The sequence below is a fragment of the Acomys minous genome (assembly GCF_964271855.1).
Source record: "Acomys minous genome assembly, chromosome: 9".
NCBI classification, from domain to species: domain Eukaryota; kingdom Metazoa; phylum Chordata; class Mammalia; order Rodentia; family Muridae; genus Acomys; species Acomys minous.
Window position 1 is genome coordinate 109,958,542 of NC_140490.1, and position 21,745 is coordinate 109,980,286.

Here is a 21,745-nt window from a genome sequence, read left to right on the forward strand (position 1 = left end):
ATTGATATATTCAGAGTTTTGTATCATGTAAATTCTGTTTTATAAGCTGACAATCAATAATCCATCAAAATACAAACATTACAAATGCATATACACATTACATACAATATATGGCATATAATATATAACAATATAAGCATTCTCTATAAACACACACATACATACATATATGGCTTAATCCTGTACAGAACTTTACAAGGAGGTACTCTGTAGGAAGATTTATAAATTGTATCTGATGATCTATGGCAGATTTACACCCAAATAACCGAGTTGCCTTTGCGTCTCCTTTCCTTACATTGACTCACAAAAGGCTGTGCTCTATCCCAGTGTTCCTTAGTGTGAGGCTAAGATCACGTGAAACAAAGAGACTCAAGTCTTACTTAGCATGCAGATTTCTAGGCCAAAACTCTGACTGCCAAAAGAGAACTTCCGAGAGCTGGCTCGGGACTTTTTGATGATGTCCAGGTCTTTCACATGCATACTAAATTTTGAGAATTACTCCCTTCAATCTTCATTGTCAACTTCTGCCTTTCTCTACAGTAATCACACTGAGGCAGTCATCCAGAGGAAGCATTGCTCACCCAAGTATCACTGTGCTGATCTAAATGATAAATGTATCTTAAATTAATATGGGCTGAGTGAATCACAAACATAACACTTATTTTTAAATCCTTTAATGTTTTAAAGATTCATCCCACAGAGCTGTTTATTTCTTCAAGCAGGGCAGAAGTGTGAAAGCTTTCTTCACAGCTCTTCTAATTATACAGTCGCACTATCAACCGTGCAGAATGAATCAATACCACAGCGTTGTTTCAGCACACTGCTTTGGAGGAAACGCATTATGGAGTTATATGATATTGTCAATCTTAAGACAAAGCAGAATCTAGAATGGAATAAAATGCAGCCTCCTGGAATTAAATGTACAAGATATCTTACTTTTCTCCTCCTGTCATCCTTAGAGAGGGAGATAAAAGAGCTTGTCAGGGATTACCCAGCACCACTTTTACTATTTAAGTTACTTTCTTCACACCTCAATGTGAAGTTAGCACATCGTGTTCTCTTTATTGCATTAAAATTTGCTCTTAGAGTTGTAAAAGGAAATTGGGTTGAAATGTCCCTCTAATCCTATGTGCCTCTCAGTTTTTCATCCAGGACCTATTTTTCCTGTCATCTGTTAAGCACTATGGCAGGAATAGTGCAAGCGTCACTCAAGGTCAGTGTGGAGACTCTTCCAAAGGATTCAGGTGACACAGGACATTGCTGATAAGTAATACTTATGAATTATGCTATTCACTTGTTTTGTGGATGGTTGGGTTACATGGACACAATTCTGTTTAGAATAAAAATCTCCATAAAACTGGTTGTGTTTGTTTGTTTGTTATTATTTTTTGTGTGTAATTTACTCATGACTGGCCACACACAAAACACATTTTCACTTTCATTGGCAATAACTTCAAGAACAAAAAGAAATTTCCACAATAAAAGATTCTATGATACCAAAGATCCCAATGTGATGCTAAATGTTGTAGTTGTGTAAACACTGCTACTTTCAGAGTGTTTGGAGTGAAACTTTGGGCCTGAATGAAATATTCAGGTACGGTACCGCAAAATATGACCAGCTATAGGTAAGAAGCACTAGGGGCATATCAGAGCAGGCATGGAGAACTCAGGATGCCGCTGGCGCAGGGACAGCGCTCTGTATTTCCGTCTTGTAGTGAGGTACTGTAGAGTTTCCACACGGGAAAGCTAACAGGCACAAAGTAAGTGACCGGAACAGAAAGTCAGAATTCAGTTCCACAGGACTCGGAGGGGTGCTCCCCTTCTCCTTGCTGTGCTCCCGGCCACGGCGTTGCCCGCAGTCTCACCCACATTGTTCCCCAACCTCTGTGTCCCCATTGGATGCTCAGATTACCTTCTGAGCAACGCTCTAATCTGACTTTTTAACTTTGCTTTCTGTTCTTAAGTACTTTATTTAAACAAAGTCTATTTCAGTTAAAAATGATATTAGGTACATCATAATTTTCATTGATTCTTTTTTTTTTTGGTCCACTTAGTTACAATAATATGCAATTAATATCAGTACACAGTCATGAAATACATTTTCCTCTGTTAGAATATCAAAAAAATTCTTTATTTTCTCTAGCACACCTTATTAAAAATTTGTAGCAACCTTGTGAGGGCCAAACTGATATAATTTGCATTATACATGGCTCAGGAATAAGGAAATCACATTACATCTGTTCTTACCTTATTATCAGTCTTATCAATGTAATAAGATAATTTAATATCAATGCCATAATCCAACGTTGTGAGATTTGATAGAAAACCCATTACACTCTTTTACCCTTCCCTTTTCCTTTTCCCTTCCTCTCCTCTATTTCTCTTTCCCTCCCTTCCTGCTTCCCCTCTCTCTTTACAAAGATTAAATGACCATAGTATGTCATAGTCTGTTCAAAAAAAATTATATATATATAAAGTTTGTTTATTTTTAATTTATTTCCCCTCCCTTTTACCTGGTCATCAGAAAGGGGAAGCCCTCCTTAAGGTTACTTTGGTTTTTAAGGAACTTTTATTGTATTTGGATTTTATTTATATTAAATAGAAGTGAATCTATGGGTCCTTTAGTAATGTTGATGATTTTAAAGTAAATTGTGTTATGAAGGAAGAAGTGGTATGAATTCAACTACCAGTGTATCCTCAGAATGGAGTAGAGTTTCTGGTACAAGTTCCCATTACATAGATGTTTTGAGTTGGTATTTTTATCTATGGAAAAGGCTTTACAACTCTGACTCTAGTGGCTATTTCTATTATAAAATACGCTGTAGGTACACTATTCATGTTGATTTCTAAATAGATAACCAGTTGTGCTGGTGCCATTTGATGAACCATCAAGTGTTTCTTCACCATTATATCCAAATATACCATTGGATATATATATATATGCCAAATATATATACCAAATATCACCATTATAAGTCCCATAATTATTATAAAACCTTGTATCCTTCCTAAATTTGTTTCTGTGCTTTGCTAATTTATTTGCACACAAGAATAGCATTATTAAAACTCTTATTTTTGAAAACTCATAATTTATTACTCCAGTGTATTGTCTGAAATTTCAAGACAATGGTGAAAAACCAGGATAATAGTGTCTGGGATAGTCATGAATTAATGATATTTATACGAGGACTGAACTTTTAATAGAGCTCCACTTGCTATACAAAGAAAAGAAAGGAGAAGACAGAAGAGATGACAGCAAGAGAGGGAGGTGGATTAAATATTTTAAAACTTAGTTCCTCAGTATTCCTGATAATATTTCAATTGCTCAGTGACTGTGTTTGAGTGGGGCTGCCACATGAGATAGAGCAAGAAGTTGCTGTCATTGCTCAAGGTTCCTGTGGGCAATACTATTAGACAACTTACGGGAAAGGTGCTTCACAGAACAGTTTTAAAGGTGCTTCTGAGATTCTGGGAAACTCCTTAAATACCATCAAAGAAATGGGAACAAATATAGCTTATATTTAGACTTCTCATTACAGTGGAATTAGTGTTTTTACTTTTAGAGACCTTTTCATTTATGAAATAAATACAAATTGTGATATTTCATTGTTCCATATGAATCTCCAAAAGACATTTTAAGATATTTTTCTTCTTTAAGATATGTTTAAATATATGTTCAGCATTTAAATTTGCATATTGAACCACATATAGCTCTAGAAATATAGAAAGATATAACCTATATTATAATTCTAAGACATATCAGATTTCTAAGTAATTATCTGCCTTAAATTGGTTATATATGTGTGTGTGTGTGTGTGTGTGTGTGTGTGTGTGTGTGTGTGTTGTTTTTCAGTTAGCAATTAACATTTAAAATTATTTTTGTTTTATCTTATTGTGTTTTATTTTGTTATGTTTTGTTGTTATCTCATAAGTCTGTTCTTTTTGTGTTGTTCTTCCATTTTTATTAATTATTTATTTTTTATCTTCCCCCTATCCTCTCAGTTCCCTCCCTCTTACCTTCCCCTTCCTCCATCCACCCTTCTTTTCCTCCTCCTCAGAAATGGAAGTCTCCCAGGATTTTCAACCAGCCTTGGTGCATCTTCTTCTATTGAGGCTAGACAAGGCAGCCTAGTTAGGAGAAAGGGATCCAAAGACGGACAATGTAGCCAGAGACAGCCCCTGCTCCCGCTTTAGGAGTCCCACATGAGGACCCAGCTGCACAATGATTACATGTGTGCAAAGGGCCTAGGTCCATCCCGTGCCTGCTTTCCCATTGGCATCAGACTCTGTGAGCCCCTATACGATCCAGGTTAATTCACACTGTAGGGTTTCTTATGGTGTCTTTGAAACCTCTGGCTCTCTCAAGCCTGCCCCACATTGTTCTGTGGCATTCCCCAACCTATTCTTAATATTTCCATGTGTCTGTATCTGTTTCCATCAGTTTCTGGGTGAAGCCTCTCTGATGACAGTTATGCTAGGCTTCTGTCTGCTAGTATAGCAGAATATCATTAATAGTATCAGGGGTGTGCTCCCTCTCATGGCATGGGTCTCAAGTTGGGCCAGTCATTGGTTGGCCATTCCCTCAAATTCTGCTCCATCTTTTACCCTTGCACATCTTGGGGTCTAAGGTTCTCTGACTGGCTTAGTGTCCCAGTCACTCTATTGGAAATTTTGCCTAATATAGGAGATGGCCGGTTCAGGCTCCATATCCCCCATTGCTAGAAGTGTTAGCTAGGGTCACTCTCATCAATTCCTGCATTCAAACAGAATAATCTTAACTGCATTGGCACAGGAGACAACTTTCTGAACAGAATAGCTACAGCTCACGCACTATGATCAACAATTAATAAACAGGACCTCATGAAACTGAAAAGCTTCTGTAAGGCAAAAGATACCTTCAAAAGGACAAAATGGCAGCCTACAGAATGGTAAAAAGATTTTCACCAGCTCCACTTGTGATAGAGGGCTGACATCCAAAATATAATAAAGAACCCAAAAAACTAAACATCAGCAAACTGAATAACCCAATTTAAAAATGGGGTAGAGATCTAAACAGAGAATTCTCAACAGAGGAATCTGTAGTGTCCGAGAAGCACTTAAAGAAATGTTCAACGTCCTTAGTTATCAGCGAAATGAAACGCAAATGAAAACGACTCTGAGATTCCATCTTACACCTGTCAGAATGGCTAAGATCAAAGACTCAAGTGACAGCTCATGCTGGCGAGGATGTAGAGCAAGGGTAACATTCCTCTATTGCTGTTAGGAGTGTAAACTTGTACACAGACTTTGGAAATCAATTTGTCAATTTCTCAGAAAATTAGAAATAGATCTACGTCAATACCCAGCTACACCACTCCCGATGCTCCACCATACCACAAGGACACTTGCTCAACTATATTCATAACAGCTTTATTCATAATAGCTAGAAACTGGAAACCACATAAGTGTCCCTCAATCACAGAATAGATTTAAAAAATGTGGTACATTTACACAATGGACTATTACTCAGCCAGTAAAAACAATGACATCATGAAAATTCCAGGCAAATGGATGGAACTAGGAAAGATTATCCTGAGTGGCGCAGCCCAGCTGCAGAAAGACAGGCATGATACGTACACACTTATAAGTGGATATTAGCCATAAAGTACAGGATAGCCATGCTACAAACCGCAGACCCGGAAAAAGCTAATTAACAAGGGGAGCCCAGGGGTGGATGCTTTAATCTCACTGCGAAGATTAGACATGGGGGATGGATTGAGAGAGGGGACTGGATTAGGGACAGGATGGGGATGATAACAGGACTGATGAGATAGAAGGAGGAGTGACGGAGAGTTCTGAGAGAGACTACTGGATCGGGGGAGGCATCTCTGGGACAAGCTAGAAACCTAGGACAATGGAAACTCCCAAGCCTGTTCTTTTTAAATGAGAGACCAAAAAAAAAAAAAAAAAAAAAAAAAAAAAGGGGCGGGTGGATCTGGAGGGGAAGAGCGATGCACGGAAATTAAGAGGAGTAGAGGGAGGGGAAAATAATCGGAATCTACTGTATGAGAAAAGAATCTATCTTCAATAAAAAGGAGGGAGAATGGATTGCCTAGCTTATATTTTTTCATGACAACTGTTAGCTTTATTGACATTCTTTCTCTCTCTCTCTCATGTGTGTGTATGTGTGTGTATGTGTGTGTGTGTGTGTGTGTGTGTGTGTGTGTGTGTGTGAGTATGTGATATACTCATTGTCACATACTAGTACCTTGTGGTACCTTCCAAAGATGATGGTAGAATATTATACATTTTGCTCTGTGACACAATGAATGAGATCAGTCAAGGGCAGGAAAACTGCTGACCCAAATGTCTCTAGCCTCCATATAATTCTTAATTTGATGAGGACATTCAATTGTCTGTATTTCTCTTGTAAACTGCACACCTTTGTTCAGATTTCCAAACCTCTTTCAGACCCCCCAGTCCAGGGAGGCAGCTTGATTTGAAGAGGAAGAAGCTCTCGGTAGCTGTTTTATATTTCTAGCTTTAAAATAGGACACAGCCTCCTCAGCTGAAGCAGTGACAGCTTCCCCGGGGTGATGTAGCAGGTAGCCTGGTTGTAAAAGATGGGAGAGACTCTAAGATCTGTTGTCATTTTTTTATACTGTAGATAAATAGAGGACACCACCAGCTCACCCTGCAGCATAAGAATGGGGTGAGAGTATGAGGCAGGCTGGTACAAGGTGTGTGGTTATTCCATTTCATTAAGGGAGGCAGATGAACAAACAAAATATTTTTTATCTAAAGGATTCATAAATGAAGAGCATCTGAAAATTAAGAAATGGAATTAACTGTGTAGAGATAGATGTCTGATAAAGATGTCTGAAAATGAGAGAACGCCTGCATTTTAGATGAGGATCCAGCCAGTATATGGAAGTAGCTAAATTCTTACTTTCACTTTCAGTTGCTCAGATTACACTGTTTAACATATTGTGAGACTCTGAGTTCTTCACTTTAGCTGAGATGCTAAGTGTGGGCATTCCATAGTTTTATCATTGCTTATAGTGCAGAGCTGTGGACACATGCATAGAATTGAGGTAGCCCTTTATACTTTTCTATGTCCTTATTTCATAGTAAACAGAACAAGTCGGGAAGACGGGAGGACGTTTGGAGAAATTGCTAGAAAGCAGCCTTTACTTTTAAAATGGACCCAGATCTTTCATTATAACATTAATTAAATTAAGAGCCCATGACACCCAGACTTATGTAAAGTGCATTAAAAATAAGTCACGTCTCTTCAGAAAAATCAAAGTACTGTCCCCGATTTTAAAGCACAGTAAAAAGGCCCTTCTGAAGTTAGTTTTAGAAACCTTTCCTCGTTAGCTAGCTTTGCTGTGTAACTCTTGAGCAACTCCCAAGTATGCTTTCTTCCCCTCCTCTGCCTTAGCTCCCCAATTATTCTGAGTACAGTCTCGGTCCTCACACTGGTTCCTCCCTCCCTCCCTCCCTCCCTCCCTCCCCTTCCTAGTCTCTCCCTCTTTCTTCTCTCTTTTCTCTATCCCTCCTCCTTTCATCCTCCTCCTAGGCTTCCACATCACCTTTTCCCTTCCCCATGCGTTGAACAGTGCTTTCGATTCCTCATATAAAATGTTTTATCTTTGCTTTTTCTCAAGAAGTTTAGAAGGCATCTAAACTCTGACTGGTAGAAAAATAATGACAGAAGTATCTCGACAGGAATTCTTGAATTTTGCTTCAGAAATTGTCTATCAACATTTTTTTGTGCAGTATTTTTTTCTTTGTGCTTTAGGTTTTTCTTTTCCTTCTTTTAACTGATAGAATAAAGCATATGTAGATCACATTTTTAATAACAATAAATGCGATAGGTTGTTTATATAAAAATGCCTAGCACAAAGTTCAGCCGTTATTCCTCTTCTTCTTAATACATCACTCTAACTCTAGTGGAGCATTACTGTCTATAGAGAGGAGCACAAAAGGAAAATCTCATAAAACATTCGCTGTGTTTAATGTAGTTCATTCAATATTCCTTCCTTTTGCATCAGCAGCTATAAAAATGATGTCTAACTAATAAAATGATTTAAGGGGAAAGAGCAACATTTTCTGCAAGTAAGTTTATTATAAACTGGAAATGAGAAAGTGGCAGCATTTTGGATTGACTTCACTCCTTTACATTGAAGCAGAAGGAAGCTAAGCAGACTGGAACCTTTGTAGAATTAAATTATTCTATTTCGAAAGGCTATTAGGGAATTCTATGCTGACTTTACACTTGGCTCAATAGCCATATTAATGAGAATTCCTCCAAAGAATATAAAGAATATTCTTCTATGAGGAGGTAGATATATTAAATCAAGTTTGTGGGTATTATTGACTAAAGTTTCATAAGAATTTCTTACATTTTGGTAAGAAAAACATCCCTGCAAAAAATGTTTGAAATAAATTATTCACATTAATGGATGATAGCATGCATTTTTTATATTTTAATATGAAATTAATAAAAATCATTACATCGGGACTGCATTTTCATATTTGATTCTCTGGAGATCTTTGCTAAAAGGCAGCATAGTATGTTAGTTAACTGAACTGTTGTGGAAGACAGACAAACTGGAATGAAAATCAGTTCTTCCTTTACTGGAATAAGTCACTCATTTCCCTAGGTCTTGGGGAAGTCATGTGTGACAGTAGAGAGATAAGAGATGGCCAAACACAGAGGATACTCTCAAGTAACTGAAGTGGTGCTGATGAGCGTTCAGTGGATTAAGTTTAGGGGTTGATGTTCAGGGAGAAGCAGCATTTATGAAGTAACACAACACTCATGGTACCCAGATAGCTCTAGTTTAACACTGACTTCATTAGGGGCTCCTGCATGCCTGTACACGGTGTCTGAGGTCAACTTGAAGTTTTAAAATTCCATAAGCAATGGTCTTTTTAACTGGAGACTAAGATAATTAAATACAAATTTGTCATCCTGTGTTAGCTAGTTTAACATCAACTTGACACAGGCTGTAGTCCTCTGAGAAAAAGAGAACCTTGAATGAGAAAATTCCTCCGTAAGACAGGGATGTAGGCTAGCCTGTAGAACATGTTCTTAATTATGGATTAATGTGGGACGTACCACTCTGGGGTGGAGGCCCTAGGTGCTATAAGAAATCAGGCTGAGTAAGCCAGAAAGCAGCACTCCTCCATGGCCTCTGCATCAGCTTCTACCCTGTTTGAGTAACTGCCTTGGTTCCCTTCAGCAGTCTATGGCTCGGCATATGTAAGCCAAATAATCCTTTTCCTTCCCAAATTGGTTTTTGTCATGTTATTTCACCACAGCAATAATAAACCTAAACGAGGCACATGTACTCAATATGTAGTCTTAGAATCTGCACGTAGAAGAATGAAACAAATAAAAAAATATGGGACAATAAGAGGATTATATTCAGAAATGTTAAGGTATATATTCTTCTGATTGAATCTAAACACTATTAATTATTTGCTATATATAAATATATGACCTTTTGTATGCCAATTATTAAAGAAAATGCTAAGAATCTATAAATGCAATTTGAAATAAGTATGAAAGGCTACTTTTCTTAACATGGTTCTTCTCAGAAATAAACATAGTTGCAGCCATGGATGAAAACTACCTAGAGTTTTATTTTGTTTTAGAATGAAAACTCTTCTTCTATTTTGTTACTTTTGGGGAAATGATCGATAAACTGATTATAGCAAACTGAGCACATTTTCCAGGAAGACTTCTTAGGAAAATTGTAAAGGAAAAACACACTTAACATGGATTTTTTTCAAAGGCCAGCTTTGATCTTGTATACATGTTTATGCATGTATGCGTATCCTCTTTCATTTCTACCACCAAATTAACAATTGCATGAACCAGAGAAGCCATCTAATTAAAGAATAAAATGTGATTTGTTCTATTACACTTCTGTTGGTCCTGGTAGAGAATTATCTATGAAGAAGACGAAACACTGCATACTACTAAGTGATTTATGGCTATCTGGCCATTTGTCATCATGTGTAATCATTGCTTCACGTAGACAAGCATCAGTGTCATTCCAATCCAGCCCTTAATGATACATCTCGAGGCTAGCATGTCTCCATGTGGCTGTGACCTGAGGACTAAGGAGACAGAAACAGTAGGATATAAAGTTCAGGCCCCGCCTGGCTGCACAATGTGCCTGTTCTCAGAACAACAGCAAACAACCACAAAAGAAAACAAACAAGTATAAATCGGGTGTGGTTTGAAGACGGTGTGGACAATAGACTTTGGAAATGTAGTTTCAGTAATAAAATCTCCCTTCCTTTCCATCCTCATTAGATACATCCCTTGTTTTCTGGTATTTTCTACCTAAAATAAACAAAGAAACAAATGGTTCTCCCCAGAAGCACAACCTAGAAATCGGAGAGCTATTCATGGGACTGGCCCCTGATCCCAATTCTTTCTGTAACCAATGATTAGCATATCTTTTACATTTCTCTCTCTTCATTTCTCTGTCATCATAGTAACTTCCAGGCCAAACAACTCCTGTTTATCTTCTGAAGTTGTCAACTACAACCATTGCTTCTACACACACACACATACACACACACACACACACACACACACACACACACACACACACCTCCTCACCTTGAAGCATTATCCACTTTTAAATTACTTTCTTTGTTTTCAAATTAAGACAGTGATGTTACTATGACAGCTTCCTTATAGAGGGTGCTTTCTGGGGAAGAATTTTAATTTAGAACATGGCTTCTCTGGCAAGAGATCACATCCAAAGACCTTCTAGATCTCTGTGAATATAAACACGCCTTTAATCCAGGAGCAAAGGCAAGCAGATCTGAATTCAAGGCTAGCCTGGAATAGAGCAAGTTTCACATAAAGGAAAGCTCAGGTCCAGGCATGGTGTTACATGCCTTTAGTCCGCAAAATGAAGGTGAAGATGGAAGCACCCATGTTTGAAAGGGATAAGGAATTGAGTGGCAAAAAAAGTGATGAATCAGAGAAAATTTGACAGAATAGGATACACCTGACTTTCATGAGAAGAGAAAGGAAAGGGAACCTACTCTAAGGGAGAGAGGGAGGGAGGGAGGGGGAGGAAGAAAGGGAGGTGGGAGAGAGAGAGAGAGAGAGAGAGAGAGAGAGAGAGAGAGAGAGAGAGAGAGAGAGAGAGAGAGAGAGAGAGAAAGAAGAAGAAGAAGAAGGAGCAGGAGGAGGAGGAGGAGAGGAGGAGGAAGAGGAGGAAGAGGAGGAGGAGGGAAGGCCATTTTACAGGGACAGTAATAGAGAGACAGGTTGCAGAGAAAGAAGTCATCTCAAGACTGAATGAGTTAGACAATGAGGAGCCAGGAGATGAGAGCAGATTGCTGGAGTTAGTTTGAGGCCAAGCAGAGCATTTCAGGGCCAGACAGAAAAGCCAGATTGTATAAATTAGCTGGGAGATGACATTGAGCCAGAACAGCTGAGCTGAACCAGTGAGCAAAAATGCTCAGTAAGAACTAGAAAGAGTGAGTGAGCTTATTAAACAGTAAGTCTCAGAGGCCGAAAACATTCTAGGCCTAGTTTAGATTGCAGAGAGGCTAGAAGCTTCCAGGACTAGGCCTAGATTAAGAGACAAAGACCGTAAGCCTCCCAGACAACAATTGAAAAGGTTACTTTTATACTTTTCTTTCCATCATTTCTGCTTCCCATAAATAGAACCCTCAGGAATGACTTCTTCCTTGTATTTTCCTTTACTGCATGATTCTATGATGCATCTGTATCCCACTTAGGTACCTACCTGATTAACCACAGATAAATTATTTAATGGCAGCAATTGCTGCTGATTTCTTGTACCTTATGACCCTGTCTAGGTAAAATACAATGATTGGAGCACAACCAATGTCAAACACTTGAGTAAGAGATTAAATGAAACAATGATTGCTGTTGTTAAAATAGCTTTCTGCTCCATGGTATGGCCTTTGACTAAAATAGGGATCTTGCATTGATTGAATGCAGAGAGATTTAGAACAAACAAGGGAAGATATAAAATATCTAAATCCATCCTATTACTATTGTTTTGGTGACACTATGATGCAATATAATTTAGTGTTCTTTTTAATCACTTAAATCAGAGTTTACCATCAATATAAACTAAGCTTTCCCAGGAACCAAGTGCATGTACTTAGAATTTTTACTAGGCTGAACCAATGTTATCCTTTTGTGCTGCACAATCTTATATAATTTTTTTAGATCTAGAATAACTACTGCTGTAAAAAGATTTCTTATGCTCAATTTTCTTTATTTGTATTATTGTTTTTGAACTGTGAGCTAGCATTATGGATGCCAAATAATACTTTTTGACTAGATGCCTCGCATATGTTCCTCACACAATGCTGCTGCTCACAAACAAACTGTAAGTAGGCGTGTGTTCGCTGGAGGCGGAACTAACAGATTGTTCAGTCAACTCAGAAACTCCAATTTTTCTCCTTCTTTCTCTCAATCTCTATTTTTCCCTTGTGTGCTTCCCACCCCACCCTCCTTTTTAGCTTTGATTTCCTTCTTCTTTATAATGTCTGAATCCCCATGCTAGTCTGTGAAGTTTGGAGGTACTCTCCCTACGCTTCGATCTGCTCAGGAAACTTGCACTTCTTCAATCGTAAAATACTTATGTATTCTTTCATTTACCATTGTCCAATATGTTGGTTATTTTAGTCCTTTACCCCACTTTGCTTTCACACATTTAATGGCCTCACATTTCTCATCAGACGTAACCTACCAGAGTCATGCTCTTACTCAACCACTTAGTAACCGGGTTGCCTGGGTTTCTGTGCTTCAGTTTGCTCTACTGTTGTCAGTCAGAGATAGTGGTACTCATCAGGAGAAAGGTCCTGAACTTTGACAAGTTGGAAAGATCTTTAAAAAGTCAGGGACATAAAAGCTAAAAAAAGAAATAAAAAGAATGTATGTGACAATAGGACTGACATGGGTGATACGGGAGATGAGAAAGTATTAAAAAACTGAGCAAAACCCACAGAATGGAGGAATAAGATAATATTTATATGCACGAATTGAGATTGCCCTCAGAATATATCCTCCTCCCTCCGAGCTTGGGCGTAGATTTTATTTTTTATTGGGCAATCAATTTTTTGATTGATTAACTCCCACAGATAGCAAAAAAAATTTTTTATAATTTTCTTTCCCCCTTTTATGTTTGCATATCAGTATGTGCATGTGTGCTCAAGCATGACTTTGCGTGTGTGTAAGTACACAAATGTGGGTGTGCATACACATGCAGGTAGAAACCTGAGTTTCTATCACATTCTATCACAATGGCGGATAGAACCATCCACCATTGCTTTTCTACCTTGTTCATTTGGCTAAGATATGGCTAATCTTAAAGCCAGCTTTCTCTGTGGATCGATCTCCTATCTACTTTCTTGTTCTTTACACGATTTCTAGAGAGCCAAATTCCAGTTCTTACAGCAACTGCTTTAACCACTAAGCCATCTCCCCAGTGGGTTATAAACCACTGTCTATCAAGGGAATAGAAGATTAAAACAATATGGGAAAAATGTAGTTCTTTGCTATGGTATATTGAACTTAATAACCTAGAAGCAATCACTTTATATTTATCTTATCATAGACAATATGACACAATGGTTTAAAATCACTGCTTCATTCAAAACAACTTATCACGTTCCTCTCTGGAAGAGCTGCAACACAACAAGACTTTTCAAAACTAACTTTTGGCTCTTCTCCTCCAGGAACATTTCTCCTTCATTCCCCATTCCTGTCCAGAGTTGGGGGCCTTAGGAGTTATGCGCTGATGTTATGCTCAGCTCTGCCAGGCTGGACACAAAGCATCTTATACTGCCTTAAAAACCATGCTGCAAATAAAACCAACAAGTGAGCAACTGTTACTTTCATATCGAGATGATACTAAACGACAGTGACTTAACATGAAAATATTGTGAGTCTATTTTTCCTCACTTAAAGAGTCATGGAAACTACAGATGAGAGTCTGGAATCTGCAATACTGGCATTGTGATCATGATGATGATGATGATGGTGGTGGTGGTGGTGGTGATGATGATGATGATATAAACATTTATTGCATGGTTACAGCATGATGCACATTCTTATAAGCACTTCACCCACCACGCTACATGAAGATGAAGGCATTATTTTACACATGAAGAAATTCAGACATCCATAATCTTTCTTTCATATCTGCTCTATGTACAGCATATATTTTCCTTATTGGCTGCATATTCTAAGTTTATGCATCCTACAACAAAGAACTTTAGGGAGACACTTAGATGATAGAAAACCTATTAAGAATCAATTTCCATGGGAAGAAAATAGGCTAAAGGAAAGAGAGAATTAAGAAGTATAGGTCCTGGTATAAAAAAAATTAGGATTATTTTTTATAGGGTCTCATATAACCCTATCTGGCTTAATTAAACATTGCTATACAGCTAAGGACAACATTGAACCTCTGATCTCTCTGCTTCTGATGGAGTGTTATTCACAACCATATTTTAAGTAATATTGGGGACACAATCTAGGGTTTTGTGCCTACTAAGCAAACACTCTACCAAATGAGCTAAGCTACATGTCCACTTCCAAGAGTTGGGGCGTTTGTGTTACTTTTGTCTAGGCTTCACCCCTGCTTTTTCTATCTGTCACATACAGTTCATGACAACATTTCGTGTTTCTCATTAACATTCCTACCCACCACTGTGCATTTTAGCACTGCAAGTGTGTCATCGCTTCATAATAAATCATAATGTATTCTGAGGCACTTGAGTAATTGGGGAGGCCATACCTGTGGTGTTCACTCTGCTGGCTGGTTTTATTTGGTCTTAGCTCTGGAGTGCACATTCTTCCTCTTTGTCACCTAGGCATCAGCAGTACAGTAATTTTGTAAGGTTTTATGGAAGGTCTTCCACACCCCGCTGTGCCTCCTCCTCTAGCCTCATTAGGAATATTTTCACAAAGACAAATGTAAGTAAAGGCAAATTAGTTATGGGTTTTTTTTTAAATTCTCATAATTAAAATTTTCTAAGCTTGTGAAGGTTTATTATGATAAGCATGGGAACTCAATCCCAGGGAAAGTACTACCGCATAGAATGTTCTGGTTTTAAAATACCTTTGTGTTGTCATTCAGGTAAAAAAAAATTGAGTCCCTGGATAGGCTCATCTAGTTTGCAGCCTCTTTCTAGTCAACTTTAGGGGTCTTGCCTAGGAACTAATAAAGAGCTCCTAAGATTTTTTTATTCAGAAATCTCTTCTACTTTTCTTAATTCTAGCACAAATCACTGAGATAAGAACATAATGGGGGGAAAAGAACATATGGATAACTGAATTAGGGTGTCACGTAAATGATCAAATACTGCATTACTGCTTTGGAATTTAAAGTTGGCAAGGCATAAAACATTTTAGGCTTTAAAGAAATCTGAGACACAAAGGGCTAATGAATTTCACAAGATAATTTTTTGCCTTAATTTATTCCTTTCTATATTTAATTTTTTTCTTGAAGTATATCATTTCCTTTTCTACATCTTCTTTTCAACTCTTTTTAGGCATTCTCCTTGTTCTCAAATTCATTTCTTTAATTGTTCTTTAATTATATACATATATGTATTATAAAATATAAAGTGTGTTTTTAAATATTTAGGAATAATATACATATAATTCTTATAAAATACATTATTTAGGAATAATATACATATTATTCCTAAATATATAAAGAACATTTGAACAGGCCCATCATTTTACTTGTATGTGTAAGACTTCAAGGTTGAACACTTGGTGTTGGGTAAATAATTTGAGGCCTTTTTTCCAAAGAACATGATTATTTCTCTCCCAGGATTTCTTAGTTGTTGCTGGGTCAAATGGCTTGAGGCCCCATGAAACTTACTCTTCGGTGATAACACATCTGTTCGTGCTATACGTTTTCAGGTTTTACTTAGGTACCCCTAAACATGTTGATGAGATATAATTACACCACCCCAGGGTTGGTAAAATAACTGATCATGAAGGAGCATCTATAATTGCCACTTTACTAAAACATCATATTTAACTACTTTCTAAATATTTGTTCTTATATCCACAAATAAGTGTAGGTTTCATCTGTCACTGAAGCCCCTTTCAACAGACAGGGAACATTACAGAAAGTCACAACTAACCAAATGCAGAAAACCAAGGACCTAACTGAACATGTGGTGACTAGCCACAATGATATATTTCCAACACAACTCTTGTACTTAAGGCTAAGAGATCATAGCAGAAGAGAGGGGACAGGAAGTCTAAGAACTAGGTAGCAACCTACCTGTCTATCTATCTTTCTATCTGAGTAGTCTATTTGCATGTACATCTGCATGACAGAAAAGGGCATCAGATTCCATTATAGATGGTTGTGAGGCATGATATGGGTGCTGAAAATTGAACTCAGGTCCTCTGGATGAGCAGCCAGTACTCTTCACCACTGAGCCATCTATCTCTGCAGCCCTGATTTTATTTTTTTAACCATATTACTCATAAGGTTCTTAGGCTGGGTGTTAAGTTCCTTCTCTGACTGAGTGATCTTGTTAAGCTGATTATAAATTTTTAAATGATGAACAAATACAACCCAATTAAACATATTTCACCAGAATGGACAGAGAAATTTAGATGTTTAAATGAATGACCACTTTCACTCTACTCTTTGAAACCTTTTCATAGGACTTCAGATAAACCCAATATATTTTAAAGTTATGTTTTCATTCTCTTTTCTCATCCTAGATAAGATGACTCTTGTACAGATGAGGACCATTTTTTTTCATATTATTCACTAGATGCTTCTAATAACTACCTGCTGTATCTCCAAAATATAGCTTAGTCCATGCTGTACACTATTTCAGAATTGAGATTTTTATGTGTTCTAAGTGTTTGCTTCTATGACAACAGCTGGCATTATTGTTAATGATTACTGTTTTCCAGTACTCTAAAGGCTTTAAATATAGTAACTTATTTAATATTTACAATGCCTCTAGGGATTGGAACTGCTAAATTACCTCCATTAGTATATAAAAAGGAGGGTTTTTTTTAGTAGAAATGTTACCTGCTAGTAATCTGTGGACATGGGTTTTGAACATCAGAAACTTAAGTTCTTAACTGCAAAAGTTTAACATACCCATACATGGTGCAATTAAAAGAAAAGAAAAAGTTATGTTAAGTGGTAAAGTGAGGGCTTTTGTCAATCTCACCTGTTCTGACTTAGCGTATCTCCAGTCTGTGAATACACCAGTAAGCACTTTGGTCACTGAGCCATGTTCTAGGTGCCATCTTTGGACCATGTTGACAACTGCAAATGGTGGAGAGTGTGCTACAGTGAATGAAACGATTTTAGAGGGTTAAAAAACAAGAGGGTTTAAAGTAGTCAGAGACTAAAATCAATTTCCGGAGTGACTGAGGGTAGCTTGAGATGGCTCGCATAACAGAAGACAAGAATGGAGCAAGACCCAGGCTTGCCTTCAACTATGCAGGATTGGTCTAGTGCCCCCTACTGATGGAATTCTGAGAGGACATCTCTGGGGAAGGATGTGTGCACTTTCTCTTTGTAAAATGGCTTTAGCTTCTCAGAGCATCAGGTTTAGTCAGGCTGGAAATGACAGAGAAGAGATAAATAAATGACAGACTCATCTTTTCACAATATATGGAAAAGAATATACTATAATCAGTAATCCAGGAAAATTTGGGACTAGGAAAGGTATTAAAACTACCTGGGCTAGCCTGCTTTCTTTCAAACAAGAAAACTAAGGCCAAAAGGGCTTAAGTAGCTTGCAAAAGCTTTGAGCACTCACAGGTATCCGAGCCAGGACAGGAATATAAATTTTCTTGTTACACACTTCACTAAAATTCCTGCTATTCAACACTGTCTCCAAGGACAGTGAGCAAATTAATGGACAATGTTCTCAGAAGACAAAAGAGATGACCTGCATAGGAGGCAAAAGATGAAAAATTTGTGTATTGGGGGACTCTCACATCCTCACTATATAAAAAAACAAGAAAGAAAGAAAAAAGAAAAATGAGTTAGTTCTGGATGAATGTACTTTTTATGGGAGGAAAGTTGAGAACACAGGGAAGAGAATGAAATATGCCCCTTAGGTTACTTATCTCAGATGCTATTTGGGGGGGAGGAAGGGAGAGGTTGGATCTGGAACCAAGTATTAAGCACTTTGTGATTAAACTCTTATTGTCACTGGTTAAATAATATTAAATTTCTGAGGCAACTTGATAATTTAGCACTATCTATGGATTCCTAGGTATAAAATCAAATAGAAAGACTGCATAATTCAAACTGTTGAAGCAACGCCATAGCCTCTTTCTTCACTCCACCTCCCAGGCTCTGCTCTAATTGCATTGTCGTGGGCACACTGCTGTCAGTCCAGACAAAGAGAACTCTTTGATTAACAGCCACGTGACAGCAACAGCTCCACTGTGGAGGAGTTCAGCTCAAAGGTCTTTGTTAATTCCAACGTGTTTGAGAAGCTCAGACTGGTAGAGTCTTGGTCTGCAGAAGGTTACATTTTATAACAATGTGTAAGTCCTTTGTATGTTGTTTTCCTAGTTAAGCTATCAAAGAAAGAAAAGTTCAAACCTTCTACACTCTGTTTGGGTAAGTTGGAAAAAAAAAATCCGTGGTATGTGAAAAACTGCAATATGATTTTGCCCGTGGTCAAGGCTTTTCCAGCATTTACAGGCCAACTTTGCACGTGGTTTTGTTTAGGGATTTTTCTCAGTGATGCTCTCCTGTCAAAGTCGTTTGTTTAATTTACTCAGTAAGAAGACAGGCTTTTCTTCTCAGGTGGTTAAATGAGAATGACACTTAATTTTGTCCTCTACTCCTTAGCATAAGGCTGATTTTTGGCAGGTGAGAGAATGTTTATCTTCAAACAGCTAAAGAGTTGAGAAATTTCAGAGGTTGCAACGTTTGGAAAAAAAAATCACAGTTGCAGAAGCATTTATATAAATTCTGTAATGAGTCTTTCTGAAGGGACAATTACTGGGATGCACTGGGAAGTTGTCTAGTTTCCCAAGGCAGACTCTATGTATAGAGGATGGCTATTCATGATTGCTTTACCAAATTTTTACATTATACTGCAAAATAGACCCATGTTTACTACCATGGTATGAGAGGGATAAGATAAAACTCATACATTACATTAATGTGTTGGCTCAAACTCTCATCTGGGTTTGATTTTGCTGTTTAATTTCTTTCCATTTAAAAGACAACATGAAAATTTAACATATTAAGTGAACAATAACTTGTATCACACATTCCATTGTGGTTGGGATCGACTTCAAAGAAAGTAAAACAAAACAAAACAAAACAAAAAAATAAGATGTCATCAGAATCAGGGATGAAAACAACATTTTTACTTTGGAATCCCAAACATTTCCCACTGGACTTATTCTCTTGCTTATAATTAAGTCTTGCATTTATCAAAGAGAGAGAAAGAGAAAGAGAGATGAATTATATTCGGCATCATAACAAATCCCCAGGTTGTCTAAATTAGTCCAAAGATAGGTCTGAGTGCAAGACAGAGCAGAGTCCAGACAGAACAAAGCACCATTAGATAGATTCTCAGGAAGGCAGAGGGGAAGGGCAAACAGACTGAGAAGAGAACATAGGGGAAAACCAAGCAAAACGAAGGAGACAGACAGCTGTAGGTGTTGATTAAATCTACTCATTTATTCACTTTACATCCTGATTGCTGACCTCCCTCCTCTCCTCCCAGTTGCCCTTGCCCCCTTTGCACACTTCCCCCTCATTCTCTCCTGTCTTCACCTTGAATATTAAAGCTTTGTTTATCTTGAATATTAAGGCTTTGTTTGTCTTGAATATTAAAGCTTTGTTTCTTGGTTCTTTAAAGTAAAACTGTAGGTGTTAGTGGCAGTTATATGCCAAGTGAAAATCAGAGGGAGCAGTGAGTTAGTCAACAGCAAATAGATATTTGCACTAGCTTGCGCTCTCTCTCTCTCTCTCTCTCTCTCTCTCTCTCTCTCTCTCTCATCTATCTATATATATCATTTATCTATCTACCTATCTACTACCTATCTACTATCTATCTATCTATCTATCTATCTATCTATCTATCTATCTATCATCTATCTATCTATCTATCTATCTATCTATCATCATCATCATCTATATTATGAATTATGAAGAGTTCACTGCTATAAGAACAGAACTGTTGGCTGTGGTGTTTTCCCTCTGAATCAAAAGCATCTTTTGGGTTCTGTTTCAATCTTTTTGATGGTTACTGCAAGAATAACCCAAAGTTATGTTTTAAACTATGCTTGAAAAGAGCGTCCAGGGCAGAGGAGATGGCTCAGTGAATAAGAGTGCTTGTTACCAAAACATGAAGACCTGAATTCAAATTCTAGTATGTACTGTTTAAAAGCTAGACATGGCAAAGCCTGTGAGGACCAACTAGAGATGAAAGAAGTGGGCCGCATCCCTGACCCAGAATCATTCTGCAATGGATAACCACTTGCAAGTGAAAATTTAGTTTGCAAGTGAAAATTTAGTTTGGTTCAACAGAGTCTCACTGGAAAAACAAAAAGCTCTTGAGGGTAGGTTGCATGCCTAGCCATAAATGGCCAACAGAAATTAACTCAGGAGCATACTTGAAGGTACCTTGTCTGATGATTACATCTCACCACTTTTCTTTTCTTTCTTTCTTTTTTTGTTACTAAAAATAACATGATCTATTTTTTATTTCTATTTTTTACTTCTCTCTTTTTACCCTACAGATTCCTTGAATATATATATATATATATATATATATATATATATATATATATATATATATATATATATATATATATATATCTTCCAGTTTAGTGTTTCTATGGGATTCCTGAGTATACAAACAAGTAGGTCTCTATGATGACTGGTCTTATGTAAACTTGACACACAAAATAGTGTTATCTGAAAGTAAGGAATATTAATTAGGAAATCCCAGCCATTGAGGTGAGAAACACACAAACTTGCACAAACACATGCTTATATCACACAGACACACAAACACAGGCACACACACACACACACACACACACATACACACACACATACACACACACACACCAAATGGAAAAGAAAAAAACCCATGACTACATCCATATGCAAAACTAAGGATGCAATTTTCTTGTGCATTCAAAACACAGTGTGAAAAATTAATTCTGGTTCCATAGCTGAAGAAAATAACTACTGATTCTAAACCCTTAGTTGAGTACTTTGCTTTCTGAGGAACAAAACAAACAAACAAAAACCAAAACAAAGAAAAATCCTTTATTTTTCTCATTGATTGATTTTATATCCTAAGATGTAAAATGTGGGTACTGACAAACTTCTTATTTGGGTACTTTGTTTAGTTTTCATGTAAAAGTTAATTTTGGAATAAAAAAAAGGACACCATGAATTTTTGTTAGATTTTTTTTTTTAATGTGATGCCTATGGTTTGGAAGATATACTGGAGGACTGTCATCACAGATGTGGTTAATGTTAATTGTCAACTTGACAAAACTTGACAAAATCCCCAGGCGAGGAGCCTCTGGCAGGTTGTAGAGGAAACTGGGGTGGGAAAAACAAGCACACTGGGCGGCGCCACGCCTGGGCGGGGGTTTTAGATTGTGCAAATAGAGAAATTACGCTTAGTGGCAGACAGAAGGGACTCATTATTCTCTGTTCTTAATTGCAGAGGCAATGTGAGCGGCTGCTTT